The sequence below is a fragment of the Neophocaena asiaeorientalis genome, unplaced genomic scaffold, assembly GCF_003031525.2.
Source record: "Neophocaena asiaeorientalis asiaeorientalis breed wild unplaced genomic scaffold, Neophocaena_asiaeorientalis_V1.1 scaffold254, whole genome shotgun sequence".
NCBI lineage: Eukaryota > Metazoa > Chordata > Mammalia > Artiodactyla > Phocoenidae > Neophocaena > Neophocaena asiaeorientalis.
This window is the reverse complement of record NW_020174705.1, coordinates 6,885,237-6,902,923: the sequence shown is the minus strand read 5'-3', so window position 1 is coordinate 6,902,923 and position 17,687 is coordinate 6,885,237.

The window sequence follows — 17,687 nt, the reverse complement described above, 5'->3', positions numbered from 1 at the left end:
AGCAGAGAATCATAACTGGAGTGATTATATCTTCCAGGGGACATTGACAGTGTCTGAGATGTTTTTGATCATCACAACTGGGGAGGGGGTGTTAGTGGCATCTAGTGAGTAGAGACGAGGGATGCTCCTAAACATCTACAGTGCACAGGACAGCCCCCTACAACAGAGAATGTCAGTGCTGAGGCTGAGACGCCCTGACCTACAACAGGCTATTTGTTTTACTTTTTCCCGTCACCAGATTCATATCGCCTTTCAGCTTTATGAACACTGGGAATTCTTATAAAGATACTTTGTTGGAGAGGTGGTCTGTTAAGCTGCATGTTAAAAATAATATAATATACATATTTATTCTGTTTCTCTGGAGAACCCTGATGATACATGCAGTGATGAGTTCCAACAATATATGTGCACTGGACATAGTTCTATGCATAATGCAAGGTAGAAGTTTCCAGGTTCTAAAAGATAGGGATGGATAAATGTGGGAGTTCAGAGGGTGATGGATGAGACAGTTTGCTATATAAGGGGCAATGGACCTTTGACACTAAACCGTGAGAAAGAGAGTCCAAACTCTACTGAGCATCTATTTTTACAATATTAGTGCACTTGATTCCCCATAAAACTCCAGGAGCTGAACACTATACATCTCACTTTCTAGACTAGGGAAGTCGTATTGAAAAAGGAATGGCCAGAATTCAAATCCAGGTCTGTTGGTTCCAGGGCCTATTTATTTGGGGCTCTTAATACTCCATGGGCTAAAGTCAAGATCAGCAGACAGTCTAGACAGCAGAATCACCACTGAAATTAGTCTCAACGAGCTTGAACCCTAGTCAACTAAGGGTTGAACACAAGCCAACCTCCTGGTATCTAGAAAGTAAAAAGTCAAGCTTCACACTCAGGATCTAAAGAATCAAAGTCAACAGATGATTGGTTTAAGGAGATGTGGTATACACACACGCACACGCACACACACACACACGCGCGCGCACAATGGAATATCACTCAGTCATCAAAAAGAATGAAATAATGCCATTTGCAGCAACATGGATGGACCCAGAGAATATCACACTAAGTGAAGTAAGTCAGACAGAGAAAGACAAATATTATATCACTTATATGTGGAATCTAAAAAATAATACAAATGAGTCTATGTACAAAATACAATAGAAACAGACTCACAGACATAGAAAACAAACATGGCTACCAAAGGGGAAAAGGGGGGAAGATAAATTAGGAGTATGGGATTAACAGACACAGCCTACTATATATAAAGTAGGTAAGCAACAAGGATTTACTGTATAGCACAGGGAACTACAGTCAATATCTTGTAATAACCTATAATGGAAAATAATCTGAAAAATATACATATATAACTGAATCTCTTTGCTGTACACCTGAAAGTAACCCAATATTGTAAATCAACTACATTTCATTAAAAAAGAAAGACACGTAAGAGATTCAGTTTTGGCATCTGTAAAATGGGTATAAGATACCCGTTCATGGAGATGTTGCAAGAAATAAATGGTATAACTTATGTAAAGCATCACGATGCTGTCTAGTGTTACAGAAATTGTGCCGTATTTTGGGTATTTACTTCCATTCTCATGGCTGTTCTATGCCAGCACACTCTTGCTGAATGCCACACACCCCTTGTCCTTCTTCAATTAATTACTCCTTCGGTTGCTTGCAACCATTCCTCATAAACCCAATTCTCTAGCAACTCTGACACTTCTGGCTGGAAATGGTGGGTTTATGGCCAAGTGTTCTTACCCTGACAGGTTCTAGAGCGATCCCTAGGAAGAAGATTTATAACTTATAATTTTCCCTCCAGTGTCACCTACAGAACAACACAAATCCTGGAGAAGTCTTTACAACCACACTTTTATCAATCTATTTTTAAGGCACAGTGTCTCTAAACCATAGTGATTCACAGAGTAACCAGGAGGAGCTTAATGGGTGACGAGGGATTTAAGAGCTTGACCTTGGAATCATGCATCTATTACTCAAACCCTAAAAGAGGGCGAACGTGGATGTCATCTATGTGTGTGCCTTTAAGACAGGACAGGGGCAGGAACACAGCAGGGACAGTTAGGAGCATACACTCCAAACTTGGACTTATTTAAATGGCAATGAAATAACAGCCAATCAGAAACTCTGAGTCAGTTTCTTTCATCATTAAATGACAGCTTCAGGTCAACAATGGTGCTACATCCTCAGGAGATACTGGATGTCAGAGAATATAAACTCTCACCCCAGGTGGCTGGGGAGGTAGAGCCATGAGTCAAGAAGTCAATAACTAAACTCTTTTCTCAAGGTTATTTAGCAGCTGGAAAAGTTTCCATGAAACTCCAATGGTCCCCTCTGGAACCCTCTGACCAGGCTGATTCTTACAATGAGTGTCAAGTTCCAGTGGGGGCCATAAAAGAGACCAATAATGATGACAGAAGAGGCTCAACAAGGTTAGCCAAAGATTGAACCCCACAGGGGAGGCGGAAGTCTTCTGCCTATGAGTGCCAATGGGCCTTTATTGCCCATTGTAGGGAGGAGTGAAAGGCTGAGAGAAGCAGAAGGACTTAGAAAACTCCCAGGTTGACAGTTAAATTTCTAACTCCTCCACTGCCTTCTTTGGTAATCAGAGAATCTCGTTAGGGGCTGGGACTGGACTAGGTCTTATCCAACTTCATTTGGAGGCACCAAAGTGAGATGGGCTTAGCTTGTCCTGATTTCTTTCTCCCATAGGTAGAGGCTGGTTCCACTGGGGCCATGCATATGTGAGACCAGGTATGGCCAAACAAGTGGCCTCAGGCCCTGGCTTCAAAAAGAGAGAGGACCTGGTAGACCAGAAAATGTTTTTACCATCAGACACATTGACATTGAACTCCAACCTTGATTCTCTAATGCCATATTTGCATCTGGTGTTCCTTTCTGAGGAACATGGGCAGTAATACATTCTTTCCAGGGTCACTTGGTGATTCAATGAAATAATGTGATCAAATTATCGAACACTGCTGGGCACAGATTAAGTGCTCAGAAAATGACAATTTTCTGACCCAGTGCTTTGCAGACCTGGAGAAATTGTGTCACTGAACAAATGTAGATTTTGACTCAGATCTTAGAAACTTAGATGGATTGGGGTCTGCTCACCTCTTTCATCTTCAATTCAGTTTGCCATCTTCCCACCTGCCTTCCTGCCTCTTCTGTTCCAAAGTAGAGCTGGTCCATCTTCTGTTACTATTTCTGTTCATAACATGCACCCAGGTATTCTCGTGCTTAGGACAATCCCTCCCCAGCTCTGCACTCCTTTCTTTGCATCAGGTGTCCTTGGCTAACTTTACAAGCTGTGGCTCTGCTCTGTCTGTCCTTTGTGACCTGACCTCCATGCAGGCTGGGAGCCAGAATTCAGAATAGAGAGTCCCAGCTGCCATCTTGCGATGAAGAAGAAAAAGGTTTATCTCGTTTATTGGCACTTTCCAGAGCAGAGAGAACAACTCACATCTCAATAGATTAACTCAGGACAGGAAAAAAGTGCTCTGAGCAGTCAGACTTTCTGGTGGAGTGAGGTTTCCCTCTGAACATTGATGGGTGAGTCTGGACAAGGAGAAAGGTCATTCCATTCAGAAAGGATAGGATATACAAACACACAGAGACAGGTTCAAAAATGTTCTTTGTGGTTGAAGCAGAGAATGTGTAATAGGAGATGAAACTGGGGAAGAAATGGGGTGCCTGATGGGAACAGGTGGAAGAAAGGGGGCAGAGAAAGAGGCAAGAAGACAGGTCCAGAAATTACAGTGAACATTTACTGTGTCCTTTTGCGGGAATTCAAAAGGGACCGTGAGAACATTTATTTAATTATGCCAGGGTCAGAGATAAGGACTCCTTTAAACATAAACCTAAAACAGATGCCACTGCTACAGGACAGGGCTCCCTCAGTCACTCAAAAACGAGGAGGAAAAGAAAATCTTGGAACAAGTATTTTTGGCTCAGGGTAAAACAAGCTGAATTACTCAAGTTCTTACAGTCCTGTTTAAATGGCACAATTCACCATGAGTTCAAAACATTTTCACATTGAAGATGACAATTCAACAGTGAAATCTCAGAGATATTAACAAGAGGAGTGATGAGGAACACAGTGAAGGAGTTAAAATTTGAAGGAAAAAAGGATTGGGGATTATATGGACTTGAACTATGGAAAAGGCTGAGATGCATTCAAGAAAGCAATAAAGACTAGTGACCCAGAAACTCCCTGCTCACTTATGATAAAATATCTAGTTAATACCAAATAAAAGATTCAAATAGACTTGTTATTGTTCTTTAGAAAGTCTCTCTAAAATAATGCCGAAATCCCCCCATCTTTTAAAAGCACTTTGACGAATAAAATGTTGCCTTTAGGAAGGAAGATTGGCTATGGGGAATAAGCAGCTTAGTTTGAAGGGAAAAGATAGGAGAGGAACATAATTTCTGTACTTAGAATTGTCCTTAGACACTGTTTCAAGAAGCCTTCCTTGCAAACAAGATCCACCCTTCATCTGATATAGGTATGTATGGGCTTTTGATCACATACACACAATCTGAACACAAAAATGCAGGTCCTTTTAGTGAAAGAGATGGGAAATCAAATTGACAATTTCAGTAAATGGTGAACGGTACTCTACAAAAGAAAACATTTGGTACTTTAAATGCACAAATAAGGGAATGCTCAGTGGTTGGGAAAATCAGGAGGACATCATAGTGGAGGTGACATCTGAGCTGGTTCTTGAAGGATCAATAGGAGTTCACCAGATTGCAGAATGCCTTCTACTTGGAAAATATAGGTCTGTCCCACTGCAGAGAACAGTTAGAAAGCCTCACTGAAGTGGGTTTATTGGCTAAAGGAGAGTACATGTGGCTGGGCAAAACACCAGGGATTTATCAAATTGCAGACCAAAGAGTCTTTATCTTATATTTTGATCTGTGAATTAACCAATGTTGTTTATGTAAATACATATCTGAAAAGGCATCTGAGGGATGCTTAATGGTGGGTATTTTCTCAAACCTAGGGGAAAGCATGAGTCAGGTCAAGCCCAATCCCTCTCCCTTCAGAAAAAAAAAAAAAGCCAACTAAGATTTTCTGTCCTCCCTGTGTTAGTTTTCCATGGTTACTATAACAAAGTATCACAAACTGGGTGACATAAAACTATGGAAGTTTATTCTCCCATAGTTCTGGAAGCCAGAAATCTGAAATCCACATGTCAGCAAGATCAGTTCCTTCTGAGATCTCCAAAGGAGAATCTGTTCCATGGATTTTTCACAGCTTCTGGGACTGCCAGTAATTCTTTGAGCTCCTTGGCTTGTAGACCCATCACTCCAACTTCCACCTTCATTGTCACATGGCCCTTCCCTCTGTGTGTCTCTGTGTCTCCTTCTGTTTCCTGTAAGAAGACTCATCACTGGATGGAGGGTCCACCCTAAATCTAGGACTATCTTATCTTGAGATCTTCAACCAAATTCTATCAGCAAAGATCTTATTTCCAAATAAGGTTGCATTCACAGCTACCAGAGGTTAGGACTTGGACATAACTTTTGGGGGCCACTATGCAACCTACTACACTCCATTCCATTTCTTCCAAAGTTTTCTCTTCTAGAGAGAAGGTGACCCTATAACTGTAAAGAGTGAAAATGGAAATTACTAATAATTATGCAGTTCAAGGTAGATGGTGGCCCATCTAGAAGATGTGGTACATATATACAATGGAATATTACTCAGCCATAAAAAATGAAATAATGCCTTTTGCAGCAACAAGGATGGACCTAGAGATTGTCATACTGAGTGAAGTAAGTCAGACAGAGAAAGTGAAATATTGTATGATATTGCTTATATGTGGAATCTAAAAAAATGGTACAAATGAACTTATTTACAAAATGGAAATAGAGTTACAGACGTAGAAAACAACCTTATGGCTACCAGGGTGAAAGTGGAGGAGGGATAAATGGGAGATGGGGATCGACGTATACACACTGCTACATATAAAAATAGATAACTAATAAGGACCTACTGTACAGCACAGGAAACTACTCAATACTCTGTAATGACCTATATGGGAAAAGAATCTAAAAAAGAGTGCATATATGTATATGTATAACTGATTCATTTTGCTGTACAACAGAAAGTAACACAACATTGTAAAGCAACTATACTCCAATAAAAAATTAAAAATTAAAAAAAAAGAAAGTGAGCTTGAGGCAAGGATGAAAGTGCTCTCACTTTATTTGAGAGTTGAGAGTCCAGGACAGGGAGGGTAAAGGAAAGATGGGAGTGAGGCCAGGAAAGATGTGAAGCGATGCTACACCCTGGATTTCAGGGACGGCTACCACTTCATGACAAGCTACGAAGAGACACATCACTTCTGCTCAGTGAGCAGGGTGGCTTAGCAAAAGGGAATTTCTTAAGAAAAGTTGCAAAAAGGAACTACGACTAGGAGGAGACTCTGTAATGGAGAAAGAAGGAGGAATTTATTTGCCCAGGCCCTTCTACACCTGTTTCCTTTGGTCAAGATTCCCCCTTATGGAAAACTGATTCTCCACATTTCAAGGTTATATCATTTGCCCTTGAATATCCCTCAAGGAGGTTGGATCCCCTCCCCCATGGTGTGGCATTGCATCCAAGAGCAGAAGTGGAGGGATGACTTGGGGTGGGCAGGGCTCAGCCTATTGGGAATGAGGGTGATCCAGGTCCACGGCTTCAACCTGATCCCAGCCAACCCAGCTAGGCTGGCAAGGGCACTGCCAGAGATGCAGCAGAGTGCTCCAGAAGGTGGGGGTGGTATATTCTCAAAGAAGGAAGCTGTCGAGGGAAATCTAAGAGGGCTTATATTTGTGCCAAATACTAGTATCAAGACACAGTGTTGATGGAGACAGTTCTTATATCAAGCGTTTGCTCCAAACATCAAAGATGTTTACTTTCTAATTGTGGGAAGAGCAGTAGTACTATGGAAAAGCGGAACAGAGAATTTATTAACTAACAATTCCCTTTCAGAGCATAGATGTTAATCTAAAAAAAAAAATAATAAATTACCCTCGACCATGTGATTTAGGGGAATATATACTTTGTTTTGCAATACAAAAAGTAAGCAATGAAATGACATGTATACGTTTCACCTGAATTATTGTTTACTTTTTTTTATTTAACAGAGAGAGAAGGAAGAGAGAAAAATAGCATCTACCCACAGCAAGCTTTTTATTATTATTATTTTTAATGGCAAATCTTGCTAGAACCATAATGAAGCTCTGGAAGAAATAAAAACTTATGATCAGAACAAGCATTATAGACGTTTATGTAACACTGGAAGTGAATAGTATTTTCCCATCTGTTACTAATTCATAAGCGGAGTCCCTCTGGTATTGTGACTGAAGTACATTTTTATAATTCATTTCTTGGCTTCAACTGTCAGGGAGTTCTCGTCTTTGTTAATTTCACAACATCAGCTGTTCATGAGGAAGTTACCATTATGACTCTGAGTCAACATGTTATCAATTCCAAGAGGAGAGGATGTAGTCACATAAAGTGGTGACTTGGAGGTTTTAAAATAGAGCTGTATTTCCAAACACTCGGTGCTCCAGGGAAGCATCGAGGGATGTAGGAGAAGGCTCAGGGGCTGGATCTGAGGATCCCCTATGCACGATCACAGTACACCAGGCCATCCCGGGATCCTACAACCTTGTCTGTGCTTGTGCCTTCAATGATGCCAAAACCCAGTAACTACTCATTAGCAAAGGTGAACATTTGATGGAAAAGGAGTGATCTGCTGCCTGGGTGAAAGAGAGAGAGAGAGAAAGAGAAAACTGGGGGGAGTGCTAAGCTTAGACAATCCTACCCTTTACATGCTAGTCTAGAAAAACTCCATCACTAAGAGAAAAGCAAAGCCACTGTTTCTTAATAATGGCAACTACAAGCAAACATTTTGCTGATCCAAAACGTCTAAACACAGAGTATTATTTTAAGCAATCAACCCTTTGGCTGACATTTGTGAGACACACAAAATTATACTGAACCTGATCAAGCTGTATTGTATTTTAGTCCCATCCGTGGAGCTCTTAGCAAAATAAATGTCCTTTTCCTTTTTTTCCCTGTTACAATATCACTTACCAGGTGAATTTATCTTTCCTTATATGTTGTCTGAGCGATAGCATTTTTACTATGAAAACAGTATTTATTTGGTTATTTCATATGCAAACATAGTCTGAAACAACAAAATGTAAAAGGAAATATGTATGATATTTCCCAGAATGTGAATCTTGTATTATTAAACTAGCTGGGTTCATTTCTTTGAAGCTTTCTATCCTCTTTTTGCTAGTATTACGGAACCTAAGAGGGTTTAGCAGGTATAAAAAATTTGTACAATACTTTAGAAAAACATAATTTCAAAATGAATCAAGTTTAAAATGTGTATATTGTCTGACACAGTAAGTCCAAATGCAGGAATTCATCCTAAGGAAATAATACTTATTTGAAGGAAATGCTTTATACTCAAAGTTACTGACCACAATGTTATTTACGATAGTTAAAACTTCAAAACCTTCTTAATGAATCACCATTTTTTGTGTGTGTGAAAAAATGTGAAATACCCATTCTTTGGGGCAAACTGTTGCCCTTTATTTTAAACTTTATTTTTTAGGAATATTATATAATAACATGGAAAGAAATCTCAGAGAAAGATTTTTACAGTGAGTTACGCATAGACCCCCTACAATTGGTCTATTACCATAACAGTGCTCTCTACAATTATTTAAATGGAAGTGGGAAGAAAACAAGCAGATGAATAAACCACACCAAAAATAATTTTTTTTCTATTACAATTTTTAGGCCTGATCCTACCCTCTCCGAGTCCAAACTTTTAAAGCTCTTCAAAGAAAATAATAATAAAAATGTTAAGAGTAACAACAAAAGTTTTCTTAGAGTTTGTTCTAAAATAAACTTATAAGGAAGGTATTGTTCTCATTTTGCCAATGAAAGCATTGAAAGCTAGAAATATTCAATCACCTCTCTGAGTTCTTAGGGCTACAAAGTGGTAGACAGAGCATTTGAATTCAGGTTGGTTTGACTTCCTATCTGTGTTATTGCACAAACAGAATTTCGTACGCTTTTTAAGCTTAAACCTAGAGAAGGGGAGGATTACCAAATATTAAGAGAGGTAATGAATAGGTATGAAAATTGAAAAAAGAAAATGAAAATAGAGATTAAGGACATAATGAGCTCTAAGGTAATCAAATACTCTTTGGGGAAGGGAAAAATTGATGATAAATTTTTATCAGACTTTTTATATTCACATCTTTTATTAGTCTTTGCAGCATTATCTCCAACGACAACAATGTCAACAAAAACATAGAAATAATTTAAAATGTCCATCCATTGAGTAATGATGGACTAAATGATGTTCCATCGACATGATAGGATATTTTGCAGATTGTAGAAGTTATAATTGTGAAAACTGGGTGGAAATATGGAAAATATTTTTGATCAATTATGAAGTGAACAAAACAGAACACAAAATGACCTGGGCACCATTAATGCCAGTCTGTAAAAATATGGGTCTATGCTCTTGGACTGGGGCAGGGGATATATAAATGAAAATAACTGTGTGTAGGATAATAATTTTGTATTGAAGTATAATTGGGCTGTTACGCCTTCTTTTCAATAATAGGTATAAACACACACATGTATTTTAGGTGTCATGAGTTTCACATCTTTGTTCATTTTAATATATGGAGCTCAAAAAGATAAAAGAATAAATTCCATGCATCCATGCAAGTGGGACAGAAAAAGAAACCCATTGCATCCATTATACAGCTTTGAAAATTATTAACATTTTTTGGTATAAGGCATTTGTATTATTGCAAAACTAAGATGAGGTTTGGGAGAAATTGACAACCAGAGATCATCACCAAACTTGGAGAAAAGTCTCCCTCTAGAAATTAAAAATCTACTGACTGACTCAGCTCTGAATCTACTACTCTCATCTTGGTCCTACATGTGACCAAGAACTGCAGCCCCCTCTAGTTAAAAGACAGGCAGTATGGGTTGACTCCAAAGAAAATAGGAGTGGGGGAATAGAAAGCTGCTAAGGATCCTGTGCCTGGTTGTCAGGCAGAGGTAATTAAATGTAACATGAATCAAGGAAAATAGTGTCCATCACCAGGACCTCAGGGTCCCCCAGAGTTTAAGCCAAGATGAGAGGTTAGAACCATGAGTAAGGTTGAACTTCACCAAGAGGCATAATCACCTCAGTATCCAGCAAGTAAATATGATTCAGACACGCTGACATTTCTGAGATGTAGAATGGAGAAGAATGAATTAGAGCAAAGGAAGATATTTTAGGGACTAGGGCTAAATACTTCCAGGAATGGGAAAGACAGTTACTTGAGCTATTCATCCATCTATCCACCCACTCTTCCATCCCTTCGTCCTTGCATCCATCCATCTATCTACCTATCCATCCCTCCACCTATCCATCCCCTCGTTCTTCCTTGCATCTATTCATCCTTGCATCCATCCATCCATCCATCCACTCATCCATCCATCCATTCAGCCAATAAACCATATTCATTTTTGGCCATGCCTTGCAGCTTGTGAGATCTTAGTTCCCCGACCAGGGATTGAACCTGGGTCACGACAGCGAAAGTGCCTAGTCCTAACCACTGGACCAGCAGGGAATTCCCTCAATAAACCATAATTTTGCAGGAATTAAAAGACCTTCAGAATGTTTAGAACACATAGGATGGAGGAATATTGACAGAGTCTGAAGTGTTAAGGAGATGCTTTGCCTAAAAGTTTAGACTGAGCATGATGGGAAACCACTGAAGAATTCTGAGCAGCCCAGGGACAAGACGAGATATACCTTTTAGAAGCAAGTGGCTAGTAATTAGCATATGGTCACAAAAGAGCTGCAGACTTTGATTTCTGGAGAGGCAAATAGAAAATGGGAGTGTCTGAGTTGTCTCACCAAGCCTGGAGAGAGATGTTGTTGCAGGTCTTCTGACACTGGGGCATCAGAACCTCCAATTATTCCAGGAAACTACGCCTTTCTTCTTTAATCATAAATATCCATCATCTATAATCAAGCATTTAATCTAGCAGGTTCTGCTGAGGTGAGCCTCTATTTTCTATAGTCAATCTTAACTACCATATTAGATTCACATCCAACTTGTCACTAGGGGCAATATGACAGCATATAAGGGCTGGAAAAATGCTAAGATATAATCAAGTCCCAATTTTTCCCATTGTAATGACAACTTCACACCCCTTCAAGGTATATCTGGTTAAGAAGTAAGTAAGTCAAAATGCCAATTGACTGATTTTGGAGGAGGAGCCTAACTTTGCAGAGTTCTTTCGGACTTTGGAGGAAAGTGTAGAAGATTCACCTGCCAAAGTCTCCTTCCTCTCCAGTCACCAAACTCTCCCAAGCAGTAACCCAAAAATATGACAGCCAAATATCATCTTTGTTAAATTACTTTTTCAATAGTAGATGATTTATAGTTGATTAGGTAATTAAATCAAATACAAGTGGCTGAAAGCAAATCTATTTTTATCATCCCTGTAAGTTAAAAGTTCTGCATCATAAAAAATCAGGACCATCTTGAAAATGACTAGTCAAGTGCCTTTTAGAGGCAAGCAGGATTTATTGTCAATTAACGTATTGAACTGTATAGTCAGCATAACCCTGTGCTCGAGACTTAATATTATTGGCTTCCGCTTCTGAGCTGCTTCCTATCATGGTAATGAAATGTATCTAGCTATTCTCATATTGAACAGTTCTGTAGGTTGCGTTTATATCTCACTATAACAACATTTCATTTTATTATTATCTCCAATCCCCTGTAATGAATACAAATACATTCCTTTTTTCCATCATGAGTATATCAATTTTCATTGACTTGCTTATAATGAATACAGCCAGGAAAAGAAAGGCAGACAGATCATATCCATTGAAGTGTCTTTAGCTTCAGAAGTTTGTCTGTGGCATTGTTTAATTAAAAAAAGAAAAAAAAAGTCATCAGGAAACTAATTAAAAAGTGACACTACTTTCAGGCCTGCTTATAAACAAGAAGTCAATAATTATTACATAAAGGGGCTTGGGAGCTATCACACTTATAGAAATTGGGCATTTATATCCAGCCCATTTGAAAAATAAAATGATGAATGCTTATCAAATATTTAGTGCATGTGGCTAATCTCTTATTACTAGTTCTAATGTACTACATTTTACTAAGTTAATAAAGTCCAAATGGAACTGTAAAAGCTAAGGTGCCTTTATGACAAGTTCAACCTTTATAACTAGACGTGTTTGGCAGCTCATACACAGCCTTACTTTTGGGCAAAGCCCTATAAACCCACACTGGCTGGGTGACATTGAGAAATTCGTGTGTGTTTCTAGCTGTAAGGATCTTCATCTGTAACTGTTTTCTGAGATATTTTCCAGAAAAACGATTTCCAGTTCTAAACAAATGTTTTCTGTACCATTGAATGAGGAGCTCAATAAAGCAATTGGGTTTCCCAAGGCCACGCTGCTCATAGAAGCTGAGCCCAAATATTGGATTTCAAGGCAAATGCTTGTTCCAATTCCATGGAAGGCTCTGAGCATCATCTTGCAAGAGTGAGAACATACATCGGCACTTTCTTGAAGTGAAGGGCTTGAAGCAAAGTCTTCGAGATTCCTCCATGCACATTCGTCTCTAATCACTTTCCATCTTGTCTAAAAGAAACACTACTTGAAGTTAAAGAATGGGTTGTTTAGAGTGAAAACTCACCCCGTATTTTGAGGTGTGCAAAGCAAGCAACCGTAGCAGGTCCAAGCGCATTAGAGATGAGTCTGTGGTCTTTTCAAAACCATTTTATCTAATCACAACCGTTAGCATCAAAATTCAAACCACCATGTCTTCAGTGATATCATTGCCTCTGTTTGGGCTTAGCGTTTGTAACTCCAAGTGGTGCTAACATTTAGTATAAAATTCAGCAATTCAATTATATCTTAGAATTCTGAAGGAGAAAAATTTGTGAAACAGCTAATAATTCCAGGTTTCCTTCTTGCTCCCTCACTGTTTGGAGCTGACAAGAGGATGCTGGTGAGAATAATATCTGGGGCTTCTTCTAATTTTGCCCTCAGAAAGATGTGATGTTGAATCTAGTCCTGAGGTCCAAGCTTTTTTCATAGGGTAGAGAGTTTCCCTTTCAGAGAGCCGATTCCTTTAAGTTTCCTTACTTAGAGCATAAGATACAGAAACAGTGCCTTGTTTAAGGACAACCATGACATCTGTCACATACAGAGGCATAGAGATGCTAGGCAAAACTGGGACTGTCTCCAACAAAAAGACTTGTCTGTTCACCCTTCTTATTCCCCCCTGCATCGTCTGCCTTTAGTCCATAGTATGTGCCTAGTTTACTCTGTTGAAAGAATGAGCTTTCGTTTTTATTCAGACAGAACTTGATAGCCAAAGTGTGGTTCATGCAGACCAGCATCAGCATTACCTGGGAGCTTGTTAGAAATTACAAATCTCACTCCCGACTCCAGATTTATAGAATCAGAATTTGCATTTTAGCAAGATTCCCCAGGAAATTCATTTGCACGTTAGAATTTGAGAAGCACTGAGGTGTAACAGATTGAGGTTGGCACAGACTTAGCAGTTCTTTAATTTTCCTGCCCATGAGAATCAGCTGAGCAGTTCTGAAAAAAAACAGACTCACCATTCCCCGTGACCCAACAACTCCACCCCTTGGAATATAATCTAGAGAGTATCATGGGTGTGAATGAGGGGATATGTTCAAAAATGTTCACTGCAACATTGTAAAAGTGACCATTTGTAAACGTCTTAAATGTACATTAAAGAAAAAGTGGATACATAAATTGTGGTAAATAAAGGCAAACAATGGAATATTATACAACAGTGAAAACAAATGAACTAGTACTACATTCATCAATGTGATTACACCTCAAAAGATACAACTGAGAGATCAAAGAAAATTGTGGAAGAGAATGTGGAGTTAATGTATATTGTATAAAATATGCAAAAAGATACCATATATTACATATGGACATACATATGTAGTAACAGTACAAACATAGATGAAAGAGTAAACCCAAGCTTCAGGATAAAGGCTATTGCCTATCGCAGGGGAGTGGCAGGGGGGATGGCAATGACATCAGAGAGGATTACAGAGGACTTTAATTACACATGATGTGTTTTATTTTTAACCTTGGTGGTAAATGCATGAATGCTTTGCTTTCTGTGTGTTTTGATTGCTTGTAGTATTCACAATAGTTGCTAGAATACAGATTACCAGGTCCTACTCCATAATTTCTAAATCAAAATTAACAAGAACAAGGCCCAGGATCCAGTATAAGCATACAAGGTGATCATTATGGGCAACTAGATTTGAAATTCCCTGCTGTTGATCCTCTCCAACATGATTTGAAACAAAACAAAACAAAACAAACACAGATCTATGATAAGGTGTACCACCCTGAAAACTTTTAGAGGCAGTGTGTTGTCATGCAAAAACATGGATTTTGTATTTGGATAAAAATGGAGTTTGAATCAGTGCAGTTTTAGACAAATTATTAGATGACTCTGAGCTTTACTTTCCTCAACAGCGACTGGAATTGTTTTAAGGACTAAATGAAAAAAAAAAATTGTTGGCATAGGAGGTGGTTCACAAATGGCTATTGTTTCTATTATTACAAAATACCCAAATTAAGTGTTCATTGATGAAGATGTAAACACCCATAAGACGTCCACCATGCGCCAGAGACATTAGATAAAAAACAGAACTGGCCTCTGTTCTCAAAGAGCTAACAGCCATGTACTAGGTAGTGAGTACTATGGTTTTATCTTATTCTCCATCTTTTTGGGACATGGTTCATCTCTCATTAACCATTGGACTGTGTATCCTGTATGATTCCAGAGGGGCTGCCAATCATGGTATTCTGTCCCCTGACCACATGGGCAGGCATGTGACCCAGCCTGGCCAATCCCCACACTCCTCCCTGCCAACACTACATGGTACAAGGGGTGGGCATGTGATCCTAGCTGGCCAATCAGAGATCTTCCCTGGGATTTATCTACATGGATTCTGGGAGAGAAAACAGTATATTTCCTCTAAATGAAAGTACTGCACACCTTGGCTTCTTTTGGCTATGCTTCCCTGCTGCCCAGTCACATGGAAAAAGCTATTGGAACAGGGAGTGAGAAACTTACATAAAAGATAATGACATTATTGGATGCCTTGGATCCATTTCCACTCTTCCCAGTGACAGGAACCAAATAACCCCACCACCTCTTCTTTTTATTTTTATTTTTTTGCTTAAATACATATATGTTACAGTTCTTAGTTGGCACCAATGAACATTGTCTAATGAAAACATCCTAAGATAACCACTCTCATAGCACAATTTGTTTAGTGCCTGATTAGAATGTCAATTATCATTAATTTGTAAAATCGTATGACAAAAATCTAATATTTTTTGTGTTCAATAGTTCTAAAGTGTTTCTCACCCTCCTACCCTATTTGATTAAATAACCTAAGAATTTTGTCTCCTGTACCACTTAGGGGTTGCATTTGGCTGCTAGGAGCAGAGATTCATTTACAGTGGTTTGAACACACAAGAATTTATTTATTAACATAAGAGTATTTTGAAAGTAGATAGCCCAGGATTTTTATGGTGGCTCTACTGGATCTGCTTGGACATAGAGTACATTTTATGTTTCTATTTTGCTAGCCTTAATACTGATTTCCATCTGCAAAGTCACCTCATAATCCAAGATGGCTGCTGGAGTTACAGCCATTGCATCTATATTAAAAGAAGCCAAAAGGAGACAGGGTGGTGATGACAGAAGAAGGAGTTACCTCCAACACGAGGCAGTTCTTAGTAGGAACCCTTTTCAAAATCCCACACAACACTTCCACTTATATCTCATTGACTAGAACCATGAGGCAGAAAATGTAATCTTCGATCTTGACACAACACCGCTCAGAATAAAATCATATTCTGTGACTAAGTAAGAAAGGAGAATGGTTACAAGGTAGGCAGCTAGTAGTATGTGTCACTCTTTTCAAATCAGTGTGGCCCCTGTCTGGTCAGACTACATCCTCATCTTTCCAATCTTGAATTGGAGGGAAGCTTAGAGAAACGATTTTTTTTCCCCACAATAAATGAAGGGGTATTGAATGCGAGTGTGGGAGCACAGAGGAGTGGCTCTTGGTGTGGGCTGGTGGGGAGGGGTCAGGGAATGCTCTTCTAAGGGAGAACATGTCTGAGCTAAATCTCAAAGGAGGAACCCAGAGTGGATGGATTTCTGGCCCAGAGGCAGCAAAATAGGTAAAAAGAAGTCAATGAAACTAAGTTTCATAGCACCTTTCTTAATTTCTTCCCTTCAGAGACCACTGCCCTAGAGCAGAACTGGCAAACTTTTTATGTAAAAGGGCCAGAGAGTAGATAGTTTAGACTTTGTAGTCATACCTTCTCTATCACAAGCACTCAACTCTAACTCCTTGTAGCAAGAAAGCAGCCATAGACAATAGAGGTTCACAAACAGGTGCAACTGTGTGCCGAAAAAGACTTTACAAAAACAGCAGCTGACCTCAGGCCTCAGTTTACCAACCTCTGCCCTTGGAGAAAGGCTGAATTATCTTTCCACTCTCCTTGTAGAAAATGACATCCCCAAACTTGGGGCATATGAGGAAGTGATCCATAAGTCTGAACTCAGAAAAAGTAGGAAACTCATACGATGGACAGATATGTCAGAGAGAAAATGATAGAAATAGTGTTGGTTTTCTGGATTTTTAAGAAAACTTTCTGATGCTTTTCAGCATTTTAAAATTGTGATTTGCCATCTTTTTATTATTTGAAATAATCATTCATATTAATACCTGAACTTTTTAAATTGGATTTTTAAATTGAAGTATAGTTGATTTACAGTGTTGTGTTAGTTTCAGGTGTATAGCAAAGTGATTTAATTATACATATATATGTATCTATTCTTTTTCAGATTCTTTTCCCTTATAAATACCTAAATTTTTATTAGTATTTTTTTTCTTTTCCTTAAATAGGATCTGCAAAACTGTATATGCTTTCAGCCCTACAGAAAACCAGATCCATTCCTGCCCAGAGGCATGAGAAAATTGCACATTGGGTGAATTGCAAGTAATTTGGTATTGCTGATGCGAAATAGTGAAGTGATTAAAATCACAGTCAGACTGCCTGGGCTGAAATCTGAATCTTACTACTTATTAGCTATAAGACTTGGGGAAGTTATTTCCTCCCTGTATTTTTTTTTTCTTTTTTCATGTGTAGAATGGAGATAAGAACACTCCCAGCCTCGGAGGGTTGTTGGGGGGATGAGGTGGGAAATTCATGCCAAGGATAAGTACAACGTGTAGTATCTCAGAAGGATGTACTAATGCTAGTGGTGAAGATGAGGATGGTGGGGGCATGGCTGGAGGGGAGGGGGCAAATAGGGTTAATGCAAAGGACTGTGTTGTCATCTGTAGGAATTTGAAATCTATACTAGAGACAATGGGGAATATAGGAGTTTCAGTCCAAGACTAGCCTAATCAGATTTTCATGAGCTCCAGAAGCTATGAATCACTGGCCCTAAGAAAAGAAGCGAAGTGGGCCCAGCTCAGTGAACACCTGCAGTGTCAGCGAAGTTGGAGGTTTAGT